This window comes from Zalophus californianus, chromosome 2, assembly GCF_009762305.2.
Source record: "Zalophus californianus isolate mZalCal1 chromosome 2, mZalCal1.pri.v2, whole genome shotgun sequence".
Lineage (NCBI taxonomy): Eukaryota > Metazoa > Chordata > Mammalia > Carnivora > Otariidae > Zalophus > Zalophus californianus.
This window is the reverse complement of record NC_045596.1, coordinates 147593999-147612180: the sequence shown is the minus strand read 5'-3', so window position 1 is coordinate 147612180 and position 18182 is coordinate 147593999. Positions and strand designations below refer to the sequence as shown.

The window sequence follows — 18182 nt, the reverse complement described above, 5'->3', positions numbered from 1 at the left end:
GTGGCTTTGCATTCCAATGGCATTCGAGTGGGGATTACATTTTCCTCATTAACCTCTTTCTTAACCAAACAATATTGTTTTTCAAGCCTGTTTATAGAAATGAAATTTGATGTTTTAAATTAATTCACACCAACTCAGTTCAAATGAAGAGGTAGACTGTCCTCTTTTGATCCTGGTCCTTTGTGCCGTCCTGGTTGAACTCTATCAAAGCAGTCAATTGGTTTAGGATGAAATCGGGAGATTGTGTTGCTTGCAAAATCAAAACATTCCCAAAGTACTAGGTGTGGTTTTTACTGCATTTCTAAGGAAAGAGTAGAAGAGTGATTGCAATGTACACCTGAGGTCTGATGTGCCTGCTTTCCTGTGGCAAACCTTTATAAAATGAATGTACTTATTTCTAATTGAAAGAATACCCAGTCCTTTTTCCATCAGTCATAACCAATAATTCCTCTGCTAATATGTGGACCTTAATTTGAAGCAGTGGGAATCTTCTCTTTCCTCCAGGAAAATCAACAGAGTTGTGTAGAAAGATTGCATAATTTTGGTAGGAGCAGAAATGTAACTGGATTATTTTTTAAACTTCTGTAAACACTCGTGCATGAATCTGCAATCTGTGCAGTATACGTTGTTTTCCACGTCGATATTGGAGTGTGGGTGATAGGTGTGTGTATAGGTGTTGTCCATCTCAGTAAAATGGAAAGAGACATGAAAGTAATTCTCAGTCAGAGTTAAACCCACCAATTTTAGGAAAACCTGTGTTGGTTGTGTTCACTCGGCTGTTAGCTCTGTCTCCTTTTGGCAGGCGTTCTGTTTCATTCCACCATCTTCTCCTGCATTGTTTTTAGACTCCTATAATCCTGGCTCAGGATGGCATGAGTTAGAGTTGGAGAGAGAACCAGCACTAGTTTTCTTAGTGTCCACGGTTTCAGAACACACTCTTTAACGTTACTTGACACCCTTTTCTACATGTGCTTTCTTTAGAAAGTGGAAAAATACGTTATTGAGAGTTTGTCAGAGGAAACCATATTGCCAAACATTTGCAAAACTGAATTATTGACAAAATGCATGTGATTCCAAAAGGGCCTGCTTAATTGAAAGCAGTTGCAGTGTTTCAACATGAGAATGTGGCTTATCCTTTCTGTTGTCTATCTGTTTTTAGATTGCTATAGAACATACCTCTGGACTTCCACTGTCCCCAGATAGCCGTTTCTACACAGCTAACTCAGAACAGATTAGAGCTAGAGTTTTAGGACCCTTTATGGCTTTTATTTCTTGAGCAAGCATTCAGGAAAATCGCATCCTCATGTTCTCCCACGGTCACCTCTAATTCCTAGGAGGCCGAATTCCCGCGCATGCCCAGAGTGCTCGGCACAGCCTACCAAGTTGCACAATCAGGCTTGTCCACTCCCCGCGTCGGCCGTGGTTGCCAAGATGCAGCTCTGCCCTCAGCTGGGCCTTTGAGGGGATGCTCATTCAAGTCATGCAGCTTCAGGGCTGATTTGTTGCTCACTCTTAAATGTCCCAGTTTGTCTGACATTTAGCCTACCTCTGAGAATGACACTTAAAATCAGCTCCGTCACTAACCAGAAACAAGGCTAATTTCATATGGTGAAAGAACAGTCCGCCTCATGGAAAATTGCACTTGCGTACTCGGTGATCATAATTAACAATTAGAATTGAAGATGTAAAAGAGCCCAAATGCGTGCTGTGTGTCATGTGTGGTAAGGGGGGATTTTTCAAAAATGTAATGTATTTGACATCTTAATTGCCTTTTGACTAACCGAGAATTGACATCTTGAAGACTGACCAAAGAAGGAGAAAAAAATTGTGTTTCATTTTGTCATTTTAAATATGCTTCCTTTGTCAAATGACTCCCTTAATTAATACGGGAAACCATCCAGGGCAACGTAGTTTGTCTTCATCTGGAATTTCAGAAAAGCTAATGTCCCAAACTGTCTTCTGAACTTTTCAAACTTTCTGAACTTTTGCGGTCGAGCTTCATCTTGTGTAAAGATGTTAGAGCTGTGTTGAGATTAATATCAACAATCAGAAAGTAATATCATGGTTCTGGTTGTCATTATTCTGTTTAGACACGCTAGAACTAGATTGCCTGTGTTAAAACTTAATGGACTAGAGAAGAGAAGCATCCAGAATCTTAATGATGGGGGCTTCCACTATCCAGGCATTTGCCAGATGTCTCAATTTCTAAACTCAGAACATCTGATAAATCCACGATTTGCCTCACTTAGTGTTCTCAGTCCTGGCTACACATTAGACTAATCCCAGAATTAAAAAAATATCTATATCTATATTGATAGGCAGGCTCCACCCTTCTAATTAAAGCAGAATCTCTCAGGGTAGACTTCTTTTTTAAGTGCCTCCAAGTGATTTGAATGTGCAGCCAGGTTGAGAATCACTAACCCACATGATAATTTCATCTTTCAGAAGGGAGAGGAAGTGATGAAGAGGATTAACACCCTGCTTCTAATTCTGGCCAACTCGGAGGCCCTGCATGGAAAATCAGAAGTGACAAGAATCCTGGAAGAGGGCCACCTGGCCATCAGAAAATTCCAGAGGGATGTGGTCACTGCCAGACACACACTTGGTTAGTTGGAGTTTTAAAATACCTCAGGAAATTATAAAAGCCTGACTTTGACCCCCCTCCCCCATCTGAGATTCCAAAAAGCAGGGGAGAGTCCTCAAAATAAAATTTGGATGCTACTATTGTAAATGGTCTTAGACAGGGGGGAAAAAAGAAGAAGAAAAGAAAAAGGAAGGAGGTAGCCAAGAAGATTTAGTGTCTTCATGCAGGAAGCTGTCTGCTGAGAGCAGATATATTTTTAAATGGTATATGTAAAATGTGAAAGATGATCTAGAAAAACAAGCATGGATACAAAAACTCTGTCAGGAATATGTGAGAAAAGAGTCAGAAAGATTAAATCCAGAAAGAGGCTAACATTCTAGATGATGAAGAGGGCTGTTTGAAACAAAAGCAAGAAAGTGTAGAATCCATGCAGGGCTGTGATAGTGTTAGGTCAAGGTTATGTCAATGGTGAAAATACAAGGTGGCCACACCTGCAGACTCCCATTTTACTCTTTAAGATGAGAAAGGGCGGGATGAAGTTTGAGAAGAAGGAATTAAAAAATAAGATCACTTAGGAGCAAATGCTAGCTGTCCTAAATAAATTCAAACACTGGAAATAACAGACCAGAATATTATCAGAATTTTCAAATGAAATGGCTTTCATCTTTAAAAAATATGGAGAATGAAAAAAAAAAAGGAAAAAAGTATGGAAAAGGAAAGAAGTATCTAAACACTGTCCCACATTTTTTAAAAGATTTTATTTATTTATTTGACAGAGAGAGAGTACAAGCAGGGGGAGAGGCAGAGGGAGAAGCAGACTCCTCACTGAGCAGGGAACCTGATGTGGGGCTTCATCCATTGAGCCCCACATCGGGCTCCCTGCTCAGCAGGAAGCCTGCTTCTCCCTCTCCCACTCCCTCTGCTTGGGTTCCTTCTCTCGCTGTCTCTCTCTCTGTGTCAAATAAATAAATAAAATATTTAAAAAATGTTTAAATATGCAGAGAAATAGAAAAAAATAGTACAATGAATACCCATGACCTAATACCTTTAATCAATAGTTATAGTCATTTTGCCATCTTTGCTTCATATGTTCTCTTGTTGGACTATTTTAAACACCCCAAGCACTAACACATACATCTGCAGAAAATGAGCACATCCTTTTACATAACCAAATTCTAATACATCCCACTTAATAAATTAATATTAATTCCCTAGGATCATGTAATACCCAGTCCATATTTAAACGGTAACCTTGGTTTTATGGATTTTTTTTTTCCAATTTAGAATCCAGTCGATTCTAGAATCCAGTTGAGTAGCACATACGACAGTTATGTCTTTGGTCTTTTTAAATCTAGACTAGCACACATATACCCTTTTCACATGCTAGGTTGATTTTTGGAAAAGGCGAGGCCAATTGTCTTATAGAATGCCCCAGTTCTGGACTTTTGATTCTTTTGCTCTTTCATCTTCTGCCTATCCCTTAGATCCCAAGATCTATCTTGATGCAATTCAGGTTATACATTTTGAAGAATATTTGATAAGTGAGAATATCTACTTCGGAGTGCATGACCTCAGCAGCACGTTGTCTGGTTGTCCCACTGTTGGTGACATCGACTTTGGTCACTGAGTTAATGTGATGGCAAACACAGTTCTTTTCACTTACTAGTAAGAAGCATTTTCTCTTTGTCAGTTAGCAAGTCTATCAGAGGGGTAGTAGTTTGGCTCCATGAAAAATTCAGTTCCCTAAAGTTAGGTTTTTTGGGTTTTTTTTTTAAAACCATAACTAATTGTGCTTTTGGTTTTTATAAACAATTATACTCAGTTTTTCAGAGCTTTCATCTAGCTGGGTATTTTCAACCTAAAATTACAAAATTCTCTATTCATATCTTTGTCATTTTGGGTACCATTTTGGTTTACAATAGTCATGTATATCTGGCCTAGTAAATTGGGTATTAATGGGTTACCAGAGCTATGTGTTGTAGTTCTCTTATTCACTCATTTTCTTTTATGATTATTACATGCCAGGTTAGAAACGGAACTATGTAGTGTTACGGAAGTGAGTGGCATATTGCCATGAGTAATGAGATATGATCCCAGCAGCACCCACCGCACCAAGAAGCTGAGCGTTGACTAAAGGTATGATGGCTACTAGACTCTTATCGTGAACTAACTGTGCCACACATTGAAACTGAAATGTGGGTCCCTTAGAGTAACTTCTTTGTTTCCTGTTTTAAGAAGGTCAGAAGACGGGAGTGCAAACATTCCAGTAACCAAACATGGTGGTATCAAGCCTAATTAGGAATAAAAAAGCATTTCTAAAATCTGTGTCTGTTCATTTTCCTTATTTCATTGGTTTCATTTCACCCTCATCTGTGATTCATTTGCCTTTTGTCATCTTCCACAATGGCTTCTGCAAGAATATCAGTCTTAAAACGTACAACATGGCTCGCACCCACTTCAAACACTGTTTAAAATCTCATTTATTATTTTGCACTGTGGTCTCACTAAAAGCCAATGTAACTGAGACTGCAGAGCAAATACCTTCAATTCCCAGGGTGAGAGGGGAAAGAGAGAGCAAGAGCGAGCCAGAGGGAGAGTTAAAACTGTGCGAAGCTCCACAGCAGACATGGGAGAAAAACAAGAAAATTCAGAAGTCTTACAGGCAGCTGAAGTCTCTAGACACAAGAAAACTGGAAATTGCCCAAACCTGGGCTCAGTAGAGTATAGAAATGTGATGAAGACCAGGAGTAGTATTTTTTCCAACAAGAGGTTAGTTACTTAAGGACCACATGCCCAGGATTACAAAATTTGCCTGAGTAGCCCAGGGAACACTTATCTGCAGTAGAATTAGTAAAAAGGAGAGATGAGATGCTATGTGAGCCACCTATTATGTGAGACTATATTTAGAACTTGAAATTAACGCTGGGAATAATCATATTAAAAGGATATCAGCAGATGAAAGCTATAGTAAGTAGGAACTCTATTTTTCTAATTAGCTTAAATTTTTAGATACTAAAATCCAGGTGTTTGGGGGAGTCAAACCCAGTCACTAGGGTTTAGCATCATTCCTTTACAGAAAAATGCAAACAAGATCACGTGCTGGATATCTCAGGCCAGAAGCTCCATCATATTCATTCAACTCATCTCCCTTCCTCCCTAGAGGAAGAATAGACTATAGGCACCTCCCATGGAAGGCCGCTTCTGGGCTGTGCTGGCGTGGAAGGGGAGAGGGTCCCAGCTGTCTGTAGGTGTGAGCTCCATTGATGAACCCGCACCCCAAGATCTTGGTGAAACATATTTTGAATGACAGGATAAGAGCATTTACCTAAGAGGGAAGAGCAGATGGGAAGGAAACTTCCTGTTTCTGGTGCAGTGACTATTTGTTACCCTTTTTCTGAGAAAGCTCTAAGTCACACCTGTATAAAGAGCTCGACCTCCAGACCACACCTGTACTTCGGGCAGTTATTTACTCAGCCGCTCACCGCAGCAGGGTCTCCTCACCCTGGAAGCTGCAAGAGGTATGGACATAAGAGAGTAACAGGCATCAGACTGCAATTCTCATTGCTCTTGCTGAAGAGACCTCGGAGGGAAGAGCCAAAGGAGGCGGGGCCCCAAGCTTGCACCTTGGACCTACCATTCATTTCAGTTAACTTACCTACGTTCAGTGCTGCCATCTTCAACTTCAAATTCTGACAGATTGGACAGCCGACTTTTTCCCTCTGGGCCAGGTAAAATAAAGAATCAATAGACAAGGCATCACTCAAATATGCGAACTGAAGTCGCTGATGATGGAAATTCTCACACAAGTGAACATTTAGTGGGGAGTGCTATCAGGAAGGCCCCAAGTGACCCCAAGTGGATAACCTTTAGTGAGCTGGAAGAAACGTGAGGATATCTTTTTCTACCAGGCTGGAGATTCAGTGCATATGAAATGTAACTTCATGAAGCGACTACAAACCTATTTCAAGCCATTGTTTGGTCAACTCAGGAACTGTCTTTGTCCCTAGAGTCACCTATGAATTCTAGGGTGGTTTACACAGAGCCAAGGCATTTGAGAGGCTCATCTAGTTCTCCATGTTATCCATCCATTCAGGGACACTGAGTTGCCCATCAACCAGGTTGTCCCTGGTCACAATTCAATCCCTTCATCTCTATCTGCCTCATGATGGTGGCTGGTTGCCAGGGAAACTTTCAGTCCCAGCCCTCAACCTCCAGGGAAGGGAGAGGGGCTGGAAGTTGAATCAATCACCAGTGGCCAGTCAGTGATTGAATCAGTTATGCCTATGTAGCGGAGCTTCCATAAAAACCAAAAGGAAGGGGTTTGGAGAGCTTTTGAGTTGGATACCTGGAGGTGTGGGGAGAATGGTTGGCTCTGAGAGGGCAAAGAAGCTGCGCAAACTTTCCCCCCACCTTGCCTTGTACATGTCTTCCATCCGGCAGTCCCTGAGTTATATATGATCTGGTAGTCTAGTAAATAAACTTTCTCTGAGTTCTGTGAGCCACTCTAGCAAATTAATCAAACCAAAGCTGGGGGTGGTCATGGGCACCACAAATTTATAGCCGGTTGGTCAGGAACCCAGGCGACAACCTGGACTTGTGATGGCATTTGAAATGGCTGGTGGGGGGTAGTGTTGTGGGACTGAGCCCTTAACCTGTGGAATCTGATTCTGCCTCTGGGTAGAGAGTGTCGGAATTGAGCTCACTTGCAAGACGCCCAGCTGGACTCACAGCATTGCTTGATGTGTGGAAAGCCCACCCAGCAGGGGTCAGCAGTGAGGCGGCAGAGTAGAGGAATGTTGAGAGTCAGGGAGAGACACACGCAGGGGTGTTTTTCCTTTAGGGACAGGAGTGATATTCATCACTGCATTCATTTTGTTAATATAGTTCTTATGCTTTTCTGAAGGACATGTTTTATGCTAGTCTAGGCCTTTTTAGAAAATCTAAATTTGTCTGAAAAGAAAAATGACAGAGTAACTCAGAGTTACTCAAGAGAAGAAAGTGAACAAGATGAGAAATCCTTCTGTGGTGAGTTCATATTCTGAAATATTAATCTTTCTGTCTCTCTCTCTCTCACGCCTCCCCCACCCCCATCCCCTCCATTTAATTAAACTAGGCCTTTCTTTGCTTATTGAATCAAGGAAGTGATGTGACAGCAAGACAAAGAAAAAAAGGGCCTCTTCCAGGACTTTGAGTTTCCAAAGACAAGGCCTTAGGCGTCAGAAAACATTCAAAGCATGTGATGTGATGAGCACTGGGTGTTATACGCAATTTATTGAACACTACATCTGAAACTAATGATGTACTATAAGTTGGCTAATTCAATTTAAATTAAAAAAAAAAGAAAAAATATTCAAGGCATAGGCCAGGGGTTTCAAGGGGACAGCTTCCTCCCACCCTTTAGGTCCCTTAGGGGACGTTTGAAAGTGTAGTGAGGGATGGGGTAGGTGTTTGTCACAACAACTGGGAAACATTATCCCATTATGTGCAAACAGTGGATGGGGCCAGGGATACTAACCATTCTGTAAAAAGTGGGACAATCCTGCATAAGGAGGAAGGACTGACCCCAAGTGCCAAGAGCACCCTTGTTATAAAACTCACTGGTGGGCAAGAATACTGAGAAAAGGAAGCCCCTGTGTATGCTGGTAGGAAGGTAAAATGATGCAGCCGCTGTGGAAACAACATTGCCGTTCCTCAAAAATTAAACAGAATTACCATATGACTCAGTAACTAGATGAGCTTCCCGAATGCCTTGGCTCTGTGTAAACCACCCCAGAATTCATAGGTGACACTAGGGACAAAGATAGTTCCTGAACTGACCGAACGATGGTTTGAAATAGAATTGTAGTCGCTCCATGAAGTTACATTTCTTTTTTTTTTTAAGATTTTATTTATTTATTTGACAGAGAGAGACACAGAGAGAGAGGGAACACAAGCAGGGGGAATAGGAGTGTGAAAAGCAGTCTTCCCTCTGAGCAGAGAGCCTGATGTGGGGCTCGATCCCAGGACCCTGGGATCATGACCTGAGCCGAAGGCAGATGCTTAACGACTGAGCCACCCAGGTGCCCCAAGGTGCATTTCTTGTACACTGAATCTCCAGCCTGGTAGAAAAAAGCCATCCTCACGTTTCTTCCAGCTCTCTAAAGGTTATCCACTTGGGGTCACTTGGGGCCTTCCTGATAGCACTCCCCACTAAATGTTCACTTGTGTGAGAATTTCCATCATCAGCGACTTCAGTTCGCATATTTGAGTGATGCCTTGTCTATTGATTCTTTATTTTACCTGGCCCAGAGGGAAAAAGTCGGCTGTCCAATCTGTCAGAATTTGAAGTTGAAGATGGCAGCACTGAACGTAGGTAAGTTAACTGAAATGAATGGTAGGTCCAAGGTGCAAGCTTGGGGCCCCGCCTCCTTTGGCTCTTCCCTCCGAGGTCTCTTCAGCAAGAGCAATGAGAATTGCAGTCTGATGCCTGTTACTCTCTTATGTCCATACCTCTTGCAGCTTCCAGGGTGAGGAGACCCTGCTGCGGTGAGCGGCTGAGTAAATAACTGCCCGAAGTACAGGTGTGGTCTGGAGGTCGAGCTCTTTATACAGGTGTGACTTAGAGCTTTCTCAGAAAAAGGGTAACAAATAGTCACTGCACCAGAAGCAGGAAAGTTTCCTTCCCGTCTTCTCTTTCCTCTAGGATCTTGAATGATTAAATGACATTTCCTACTCATGGTTTCATCCAAAATTTAAGAGCAAATAGTCCCTGAGGAAGCGCGTGAATTCATGGAGCACACTCGGAATATCATAACCTTGGTGACGACACACAGGGGGCAGCTGTCTGAGAAGGGCCCGACGTGAAACTAAGAGAAGTCTCGCTCTCCTTCCTCTGGATCCTGCTCTTGCTTCTGAATGAGCGCTGAGAAAGTGAAAACATTTCTGGAAACATTATCAAACGCGCTAACCTGAAATGATTGCTTCTATCTTCTGAAAGGGTGAGCATTTCTTCCCGACCCTCGCACAGGTAGGGGGAAAGGGATCTGACATTTACCTCAAAAGGTAAGGATGTGGGGATTAATGGAGGCAGTGTATGTCACCTGTTTAGCCTAATGCCTAGAACTTGATAATCCTCCGATTTAAAAAAAGCCCTAAAATTGTGATGGTGAAGACAATGATGCCATCAATTCGAGTACCTCAGTTTTCAAAAGTTGGTTCAACATGGTAAATACTCAGTCAACTTTTTTTCCCCCAGAAAGTCAACTTTTAACAGACAGGTTTATTTTTCAAAAGCAAAAATGTAACCTACACCATTATCTGCCCTGACCCTGCCAGTGTCCTCAGCAAGAGGATGTGTTCATCAGATTCCTCAGCCTAACCCGGAGGGGCCTTCAGGGTTGGGCTACTGGGAACTCCTGCAGCCTTACCACCTCCTCCCAACCCCCGGCTCCTACCGCCCCAGATCTGTCAAAATATTTATGGTGGTCCTGCACCTGCTACTGATCCATGCCTTTTGTTCCTTCTGCCCAGAGCCTGCTTTCTCTTCCTCCCTCTGTCCAGTAAACACCTGTCCTCATTTGTCAGGGTCAATCTCAGGATCCGTTTTTTTTTTTTTTCTTTTTTAAGATTTTATTTATTTATTTGACAGAGAGAGACAGCGAGAGCAGGAACACAAGCTGGGGGAGTGGGAGAGGGAGAAGCAGGTTCCCTTGAGCAGGGAGCCCAATATGGGATTCTATCCCAGGACCCCAGGACCATGACCCCAGCAGAAGGCAGATGCTTAATGACTGAGCCACCTAGGCACCCCAATCTCAGGATCTGTTGAGAGCTCTCCTTCCCCTCACTCCAGTGGTAGCTCAGCCTCCCTCATGGACATCACCTATTTCATAGAAACTCCTATCACATCTCCTACAGCTGGGTGGCCCCATAATTTATCGCCCAAATTAGGGTACTTTCGCAAATAACACGGAGCTCTTTTAACTAGTATTTCACAACAGCAGATGTAAAGGGGGACTGCTCTGGGCAGTAGGATGTGTGATCATCCCACCGTTAATACTTCATTTCATACATATGTATATCGAATCATTATGTTGTATACCTGAAACCTAATGCTATAGGTCAGTTATATCTCCATTTGGAAAACAAATAAATAGCCTACTTTGTTTCCTAATTTATTTAGTTCCTGGCTGACAGGAAGCAGGTTTCTCTCCTTTGGCATCTGAATGCCTTGCCAGGCACCATATGGGCACATAGTAGATACTCAAAGGAAGTTTGTCAAACACATGCATGATTGACAGATGAATAAATGAACTAATTAAATAGTGTGTAATAGTTTTAGAAGATTTTTTTTCCAACAATAGCTTTGCAGATAATCCTGCAAAGGCTAATTTCTCATAAAAATGGCTACTCAAGGGGCGCCTGGGTGGCTCAGTCAGTTAAGCATCTGTCCTCAGCTCAGGTCATGATCCCGAGGTCCTGGGATTGAGCCCCGCATCGGGCTCGGTGCTCAGTGGGGAGTCTACTTGCCTGATGCTCCCTTCTGCTTGTGCTCTCACTCTCTTTCTCTCTCTGTCAAATAAATAAATAAAATCTTTTTTTAGGTCTGTTCAGGTTTTCTATTTCTTCCTGGTTCAGTTTTGGTAGTTGATACATCTCTAGGAATGCATTCATTTCTTCCACATTATCTAATTTGCTGGCATATAGTTGCTCATAATATGTTCTTATAATTAAGCTTCAATTTCCTTAGTGGTTATAGGTCTGTTTACCCCAAAGGTACAAATGTAGGGATCCGAAGGGGTACATGCACCCCAATGTTTATAGCAGCAATGTCCACAATAGCCAAACTGTGGAAAGAGCCAAGATGTCCATCGACAGATGAATGGATAAAGAAGAGGTGGTATATATACACAATGGAATATTATGCAGCCATCAAAGGAATGAAATCTTGCCATTTGCAATGACATGGATGGAACAGAAGGGTATTATGCTGAGCGAAATAAGTCAATCAGAGAAAGACGTGTCATATGACCTCACTGATAGGAGGAATTCTTAATCTCAGGAAACAAACTGAGGGTTGCTGGAGTGATGGGGGGTGGGAGGGATGGGGTGGCTGGGTGATAAACATTGGGGAGGGTATGTGCTATGGTGAGCGCTGTGAATTGTGTAAGACTGTTGAATCACAGACCTGTACCTCTGAAACAAATAATACATTATATGTTAAAAAAAAAAAAGGAGAAGCTAGCAGGAGGGGAAGAATGAAGGGGGGAAATCGGAGGGGGAGACGAACCATGAGAGACTATGGACTCTGACAAACAAACTGAGGGTTCTAGAGGGGAGGGGGGTGGGGGATGGGTTAGCCTGGTAATGTGTATTAAGGAGGGCACATTCTGCATGGAGCATTTGGTGTTATGCGCAAACAATGAATCATGGAACACTACATCAAAAACAAATGATGTAATGTATGGTGATTAACATAACATAATAATAAAAAAATAGTAAAAAAAAAATCTTTAAAAAAAAACTACTCAAGTCTCCAAATGTTCTTTTTTTTAAAAAAAGACTTTATTTTTATTATTTGAGAGAGAGAGCGAGCGAGTGAGTGAGAGAGAGAGAGCACAAACAGGGGGAGAGGCAGAGGGAGAAGCAGACTCCCCACTGAGCAGAGCGCCCTACCCAGGACTGGATCCCAGGACCCTGGGGATCATGACCTGAGCCGAAGGCAGATGCTTAACTGACTGAGCCACCCAGGCACCCTCAAGTCTCCAAATGTTCTATAGTCAAATACTTGAACTTACGATAAAAGCATAATTCTATACATGTGAATCTATCAGCATCATTTAATCAGATAATTGAATCTCACCTGATGTGGTGGTTAATTTTCTGTGTCAACCTGACTGGGCCACAAGGAGCCCAGACACTTGGTCAAACGTTATTCTGGGTGTGTCTATGAGGGTGTTTGTAGGTGAGTCACATTTTGATTCAGTAGACTGAGTAAAGCACATTGCCCCCCTCATGTGTGTGGCCTCATCTAATCAGTTGATGAAAAATAGAACAAAAAGGCTGATCCCACGAGTGAGAGGGAAGTCTTCCTTGCCTGACCACCTTTGAGATGGGACACCAATTTTCTCCAACCTTTGGACTCAGATGGAAACATGGGCTATTCTTGGGTCTCAAACCTGCAGTTTTCAGTCTAGAACTATATACTATCGGCTTTCCTGGTTCTCAGCTCTTCTGATTCCAACTGGAACTACATCATCAGTTGTCCCAGTTCTCAGCTCACTGACTGCAGATCTTGTGAATTCTCAGCCTCCATCATCATGTGAGCCAGTGCTTTATAATAAATCTCTTTATATGTATATAAGATATCTATTTTTATAAAATAAAAGAGCCAAAAAAAATCTGATTTTGTCAAGTTCAGCCATGAAGTATCACAAAGGTTCCCATAAAAATAATACTTTTAAAGTTAATGTACCGGAGATGTGACTGCTGAAGGACATTGTATGCGATAAAGGTAAAATATATGTGAATGCATCTTGCATATTATTAGTACCCCATAGCCGTGTGTCAGACATTGAATTTTATTTTTCTTTGTTTTCCTTTTTAAAAGAAAGATTCTCCCATGAGCAATAATGGCTTCCATGATAAATAACCAAATGACAGCTGAAAACTTTGTGCCACGATTAAGGAAGCGACAGGGTAAGAAAAGGAAGAAGCAGAGGTGGTAAGCGGTCAGTGTGATTCTTACTCTCAGAACTCATTGCCCACCTCCCCTCCCTTCTTCAGGAGTTAGCACTCTCTCACAGTTTGGGGCTGCAAAAGGCTACCAGAGTGACCATTTCACATTTTGATAAGCCAATTCACTGGTTTGCCTGGTTGGTTGGTTTGGTTTTTACTCTGAAATGGTTATTTTAAAATTTTAATTTTTTTAAATTTAATTAAATATGCATTTGAGTATAAAAATGTGTGTGTGTGTGTGTGTGTGTGTGTGTGTGTGTGTTTGTGTTGGGCAAAGTGTTGGTGGAAGCTTAAGAAGGGGACTATTCCAATTTCTATACTGAGCTGCCTGAGAGATGGGGGAGATTCTTAACCAGAGTGCAGTTCAGGTGTGAAGCCCTGTGGAGGCTTAACCACGATGAAGAAGCCACGAAGAGTCTAGAAGACTTTGTTAATCCTCCAAGCCAAAAATGTGTTGTTTTCTCCCAAATGCACTTAGTATTTATTAGGAACCTACTTTGTGTTTGCCATTATACAGGGTGACTTCAATTCTTTGCCTTCAAATAGATTGACATTTATTCTCATAAACCTATCAAGCGATTTCTTTTTTCTAACTCCGTCTATACTGCATTTCTAAGCTCAGTATCCAGGAATCATGGACTTTAAAAACTCTTCGTGCATAGCCAATATTGTTTCATCACATAACCCAGTTGCTATGCTTCTTTTAATGTTCAAAAAATATATAACATCTTCGGCTTTTATTTCTTCATAAATACTTAACCCTCAAAGGTTAAAAATGATAAGGTTTTCCTTATTTCTTCTCAATTCTTACCCTTTGATTTTTGGGGAAAATGTATGTAAAGGCTATTGCTCACAGAGGGTTTTTTTTTAAATGTCTTATTTCTTAGAGCCCACTAATATTTCATAAGATTTGTTCATTTTATTTGCCTTTGGGTACTAAACTATGAACATAACTAACTTTTATTATTTATTTATTTATTTTAAAGATTGTATTTATTTTTTTGACAGAGAGAGAGACACAGCGAGAGAGGGAACACAAGCAGGGGGAGTGGGAGAGGGAGAAGCAGGCTTCCCGTGGAGCAGGGAGCCCGATGTGGGATTTGATCCCAGGACCCTGGGATCATGACCCGAGCCGAAGGCAGACGCTTAACGACTGAGCCAGCTAGGTGCCCCTGAACATATCTAACTTTTAAGATTATTTTAAAAAACTTATATTTCACTGCTTTTAGTTAGAATGACTGTGTTTCTGAAAGTTCTCACAATGCTAAAAAATAATAAATCAAGGCACTGAATACCCATATAATTTCACTGAACTTTATTAAAAGGAATAGAGAAGAAAAAATAAAAAGAAATAAAGAAAAAAGTCATATGATTTCTTTACTATCGTATAAAACAAAAGCTCCTCTATGTAGGCAAATGTTCATATGAAGTTCATTTAAACCAGAAAATGGTAATGATTCCAAAGGGTCTTCGTTATTTAATTTGCTTTGGTGGAAAGGCGATTTTCTCTCCTCTTGTCTTTGTGACCACGTCTCAGTAACCAGAGACTATTGGACAAATCAATATGACAGAAACACCAAGTCACCTGTGAACTGATCTCCAGTCATTTAGATGGTAAACTCCAAGAGGGAGGGATTATGCCTTGTTCATCTTGCCTGTCCTTTATGACCTGCATGGTGGAATGCTTATAAGAGAGGCCCAATATAGGTTTCCGTACCATAATGAAAAGTCTTATTACCTTCTGTTTCTATAATAGCTTATACCACCCGGTAGACATATATTGGGGTGCTTACCAACGATAAAGGGAAAAAAGAGAGAGAGAAGAGGGGTAAAAGAGACAGGGAGGGGCAGATCACTCAGATGAACTATACCCCTTGTTTCTGACTCTGAGTTCCCCACCTGAGCTGGGTCAGATGCTCGGCCCCCCAACAGAGGGTAAGACCCCAGAAAGGCTATCATTCCTTGACCGGAGAGATTTGTGCTCATGCACAGAACCTGGGTAGCAACAGAACAGCAGTAAGTGACACGATATGCCTCTGACAGAATCAGTGGCCTCGCGCACTTACTAAATAAAGCCAGCAGTAACAAGGTTCCCCAGATGCAGCCATCAACTTGGAAGGAGCTGCAGAACAGTTCTTCCCCTTGGTGTATCCAAATCCTCTGAAAGAGAGAACCCATGATGGGCAGATGGTTTCTTCTTGCTTCCTGCAGTTTGTTTCATTGCTGTCTGATGTTGGGAGAAGAATTCAACAGATGAAAATGGACTATTCCTCTTACTTATACAGCATTTTCCCCTCCAGTGAGAAGAAAACTGCTACTCACATCCAAACACATCTCATTCCAATAGGGAGTTTATAGCATTTGCTTCCCACCAAAGCAAAAACCCTCAATACACGTGAAATCTGAGATCTTGCCAATTTAATGGATCCCTAATAATTTTTAAATAGCATATATTATTTTAATGCTTTACACAGTTGGAAGGTTACTGAGCACTAAATTGGCAGAGTCTCTATTTTCTTTTGAAAAACAAATTCATAAAAATGAAGTGTTCTACATTATTTCATATCGTTATTTCGGCAATTTTATTTTTACGACAAAGCTCTGAGTCTATTATATTGTCTGAATTCTAAAAAGATTCAACTGATTACAGAAAATTTTATTTAAAAATTTGCTTTGCCATTTTTTTTTCCTCTGGCTAATTCCTGAGTTTTGTTATACTTACTATTTAAAGGACCTAATTTATTTTTCATGGCCCATCAACAGTATCCAAGATAATATCCAATTTCTTAATTCTGAACTCTGCCTTGAGTGACTTCCAAAATAAATGAAATGAAAATACCTCAGGGCAGTCTTTGTTTATACACGGTGGCAAAATTAAGTTACATGGATCACTGCACGGGGGGCACTTGCTAGCCTCTAACTATGCATGCTGTCAGGCAGAAGGCTTCTACTACCTTCACTTCAGATAAAACAGGACTTTTTGAGCACCTCCTCTGAGCAAAACACAGTGCTGAGAATACAAAATTGGATCAGGCTCAGTCCCTGAACGGATGGTCTTTGTTGGAATAGGTTCTTTGTGATGTCATTGTGCACTGTGTCTGTAGAGGCAAAATGTTTCATTTTCTCACTGCGTTTCCAAAACGTGGGTGAGTTCCCTTACAAGCCATTCTTTGTGTCATTAATGTGCTTGCCTCTCCATCGTCAAGGTTTCATCCTGATGCCTGTCAATTGCAAAACGGGAGATTAACCACATGCTTCAAAAGACCGTCTGAATCACCATCTCCTCCTTCTGGATTGGGAGAAAATGTCTGTGGTAGAGAGACTAGATGGCATAAGACAGTCGTCCCTGTCTGGTTGGAGCCATTTCTGAGAATGGCGCTCCTTGCAGAGCCAGGAGGTGCTTTTTGTTCATTTCTCGTACACATCACGTGTTGTCTAATACTCAGCCATGGCCTTGGCACACAGTAAACATCCAGTAAAAGTTTTCATCAGTGGATGGATAAATGGGTGGATTTTGTGGACCTATGTGGACTAAAATATGTAGGAAGCCAATGTTTGACTTAACACCCTAGACATCATTATAACTGATATTTTTCAATAATTCCATTTTTGCAAAGCCTTGTTTCCATTTGGGTTCAATTACTTAGGGAAAAATCTCACTTCCCACCCTCTTATAATTAAAAAGCATGTTCTGTTAAGACTCTTTCAAAATGTTTTCCTCTGCCAACTCCCAAAGCTTGCTGGTTTGGGTGACCCAGCAGTGCGACTCAACATCCGTGGAATATAAGAACACATGTAGCTTTTAGGATTCCGGTGAAATGGAATTGGGAGCACATTAAGTTAGCCTTGAGATACTGAACCTCAGAGGACCATTTTAACATGAGTGTTTTAATCTTGATAGTCAGCCCCAGCCGGGAGGCTATATGAGTCACAGACAAATGTCCAGCTTATCATCTTTCCTAAATTGTTGGCAAAATTCTCCCAAAACAATCCAAGGCAAAAAATCTGGCCTTGGGTGACCAGCAATTTTTGTCAACAAATGAGGTCTTTCCCACTCTCCCCACATTCACATGAACCCAAATGGCAACAGCATGTCAAGAATCGACTACTCTGTGCATTTTCTTGCTTGTCTCTTGGGTGGGTTCATTCACTTTGAATCTAGTGCATTGAGTAGTCACTTAGGTTAAATTCTGGTGACTCTATTTACATAATATAGAAGATGTCTAGATTCTAGACCAATGCCAAAAAAACCTAGGCTTTTTTTTTTTTAAGATTTTATTTATTTGTCAGAGAGAGAGAGAGAGCATAAGCAGGGGGAGTGTCAGGCAGAGAGAGAAGCAGGCTTCCAGCTGAGCAGGGAGGACGATGTGTGGTTCGATCCCAGGACCCCGGGATCATGACTCGACCCGAAGGCCGACGCTTAATCGACTGAGCCACCCAGGCATCCCAAGACCTAGATTTTTGAAAAAAAATTTAGTACCACAGGAAAATACCTTTTGCCGGTATTAACTAACATTCCAACAAGAGAAAATAGAGGAAATTAACATGATAAATTATAATTAAGAAAAATACATTTTCTTTAAAAATCTTGCTTTAATTCATTGTATATTCCAAGAGAAACATTTTGTTAATCCAAATGATCTGGAGAATTCCCAGCTTCCTACTTTTCATGTATAGATACCACGTCCCCTGTTGTAGTAATGTTAGGTCTGAATTTAGACAAGGGGGAGAAGAACTCATAGCTGAACATTCAGAAACTAGGGAAACTAATTTACAGCCAAGTTTATTTTTTTTCCTGTGGCTATTCATGGGCAAGGTGGCTATATCAAGTTTTCTGAGTCAAATGGAATATTGGCATATTTTTCTTCAAATGAAGTAAATGAAT

The 18182-nt window shown here is 41.3% G+C and overlaps 1 long non-coding RNA gene across 4 annotated transcripts in view; it reads left to right on the top strand.

Moving 5' to 3' along the window:
• LOC113924983 overlaps nucleotides 1–4888 on the top strand; it is a 34907-nt gene extending 30019 nt beyond the window's left edge. For all 4 annotated transcript variants that reach the window (XR_003520877.1, XR_003520878.1, XR_003520875.1 and 1 more), the window contains exons 2-3: nucleotides 2446–2605; nucleotides 4610–4888. This is a non-coding gene — a long non-coding RNA (uncharacterized LOC113924983). The remainder of the gene's footprint in view (nucleotides 1–2445; nucleotides 2606–4609) is intronic.
• The last annotated feature ends 13294 nt before the right edge of the window (nucleotides 4889–18182 follow it).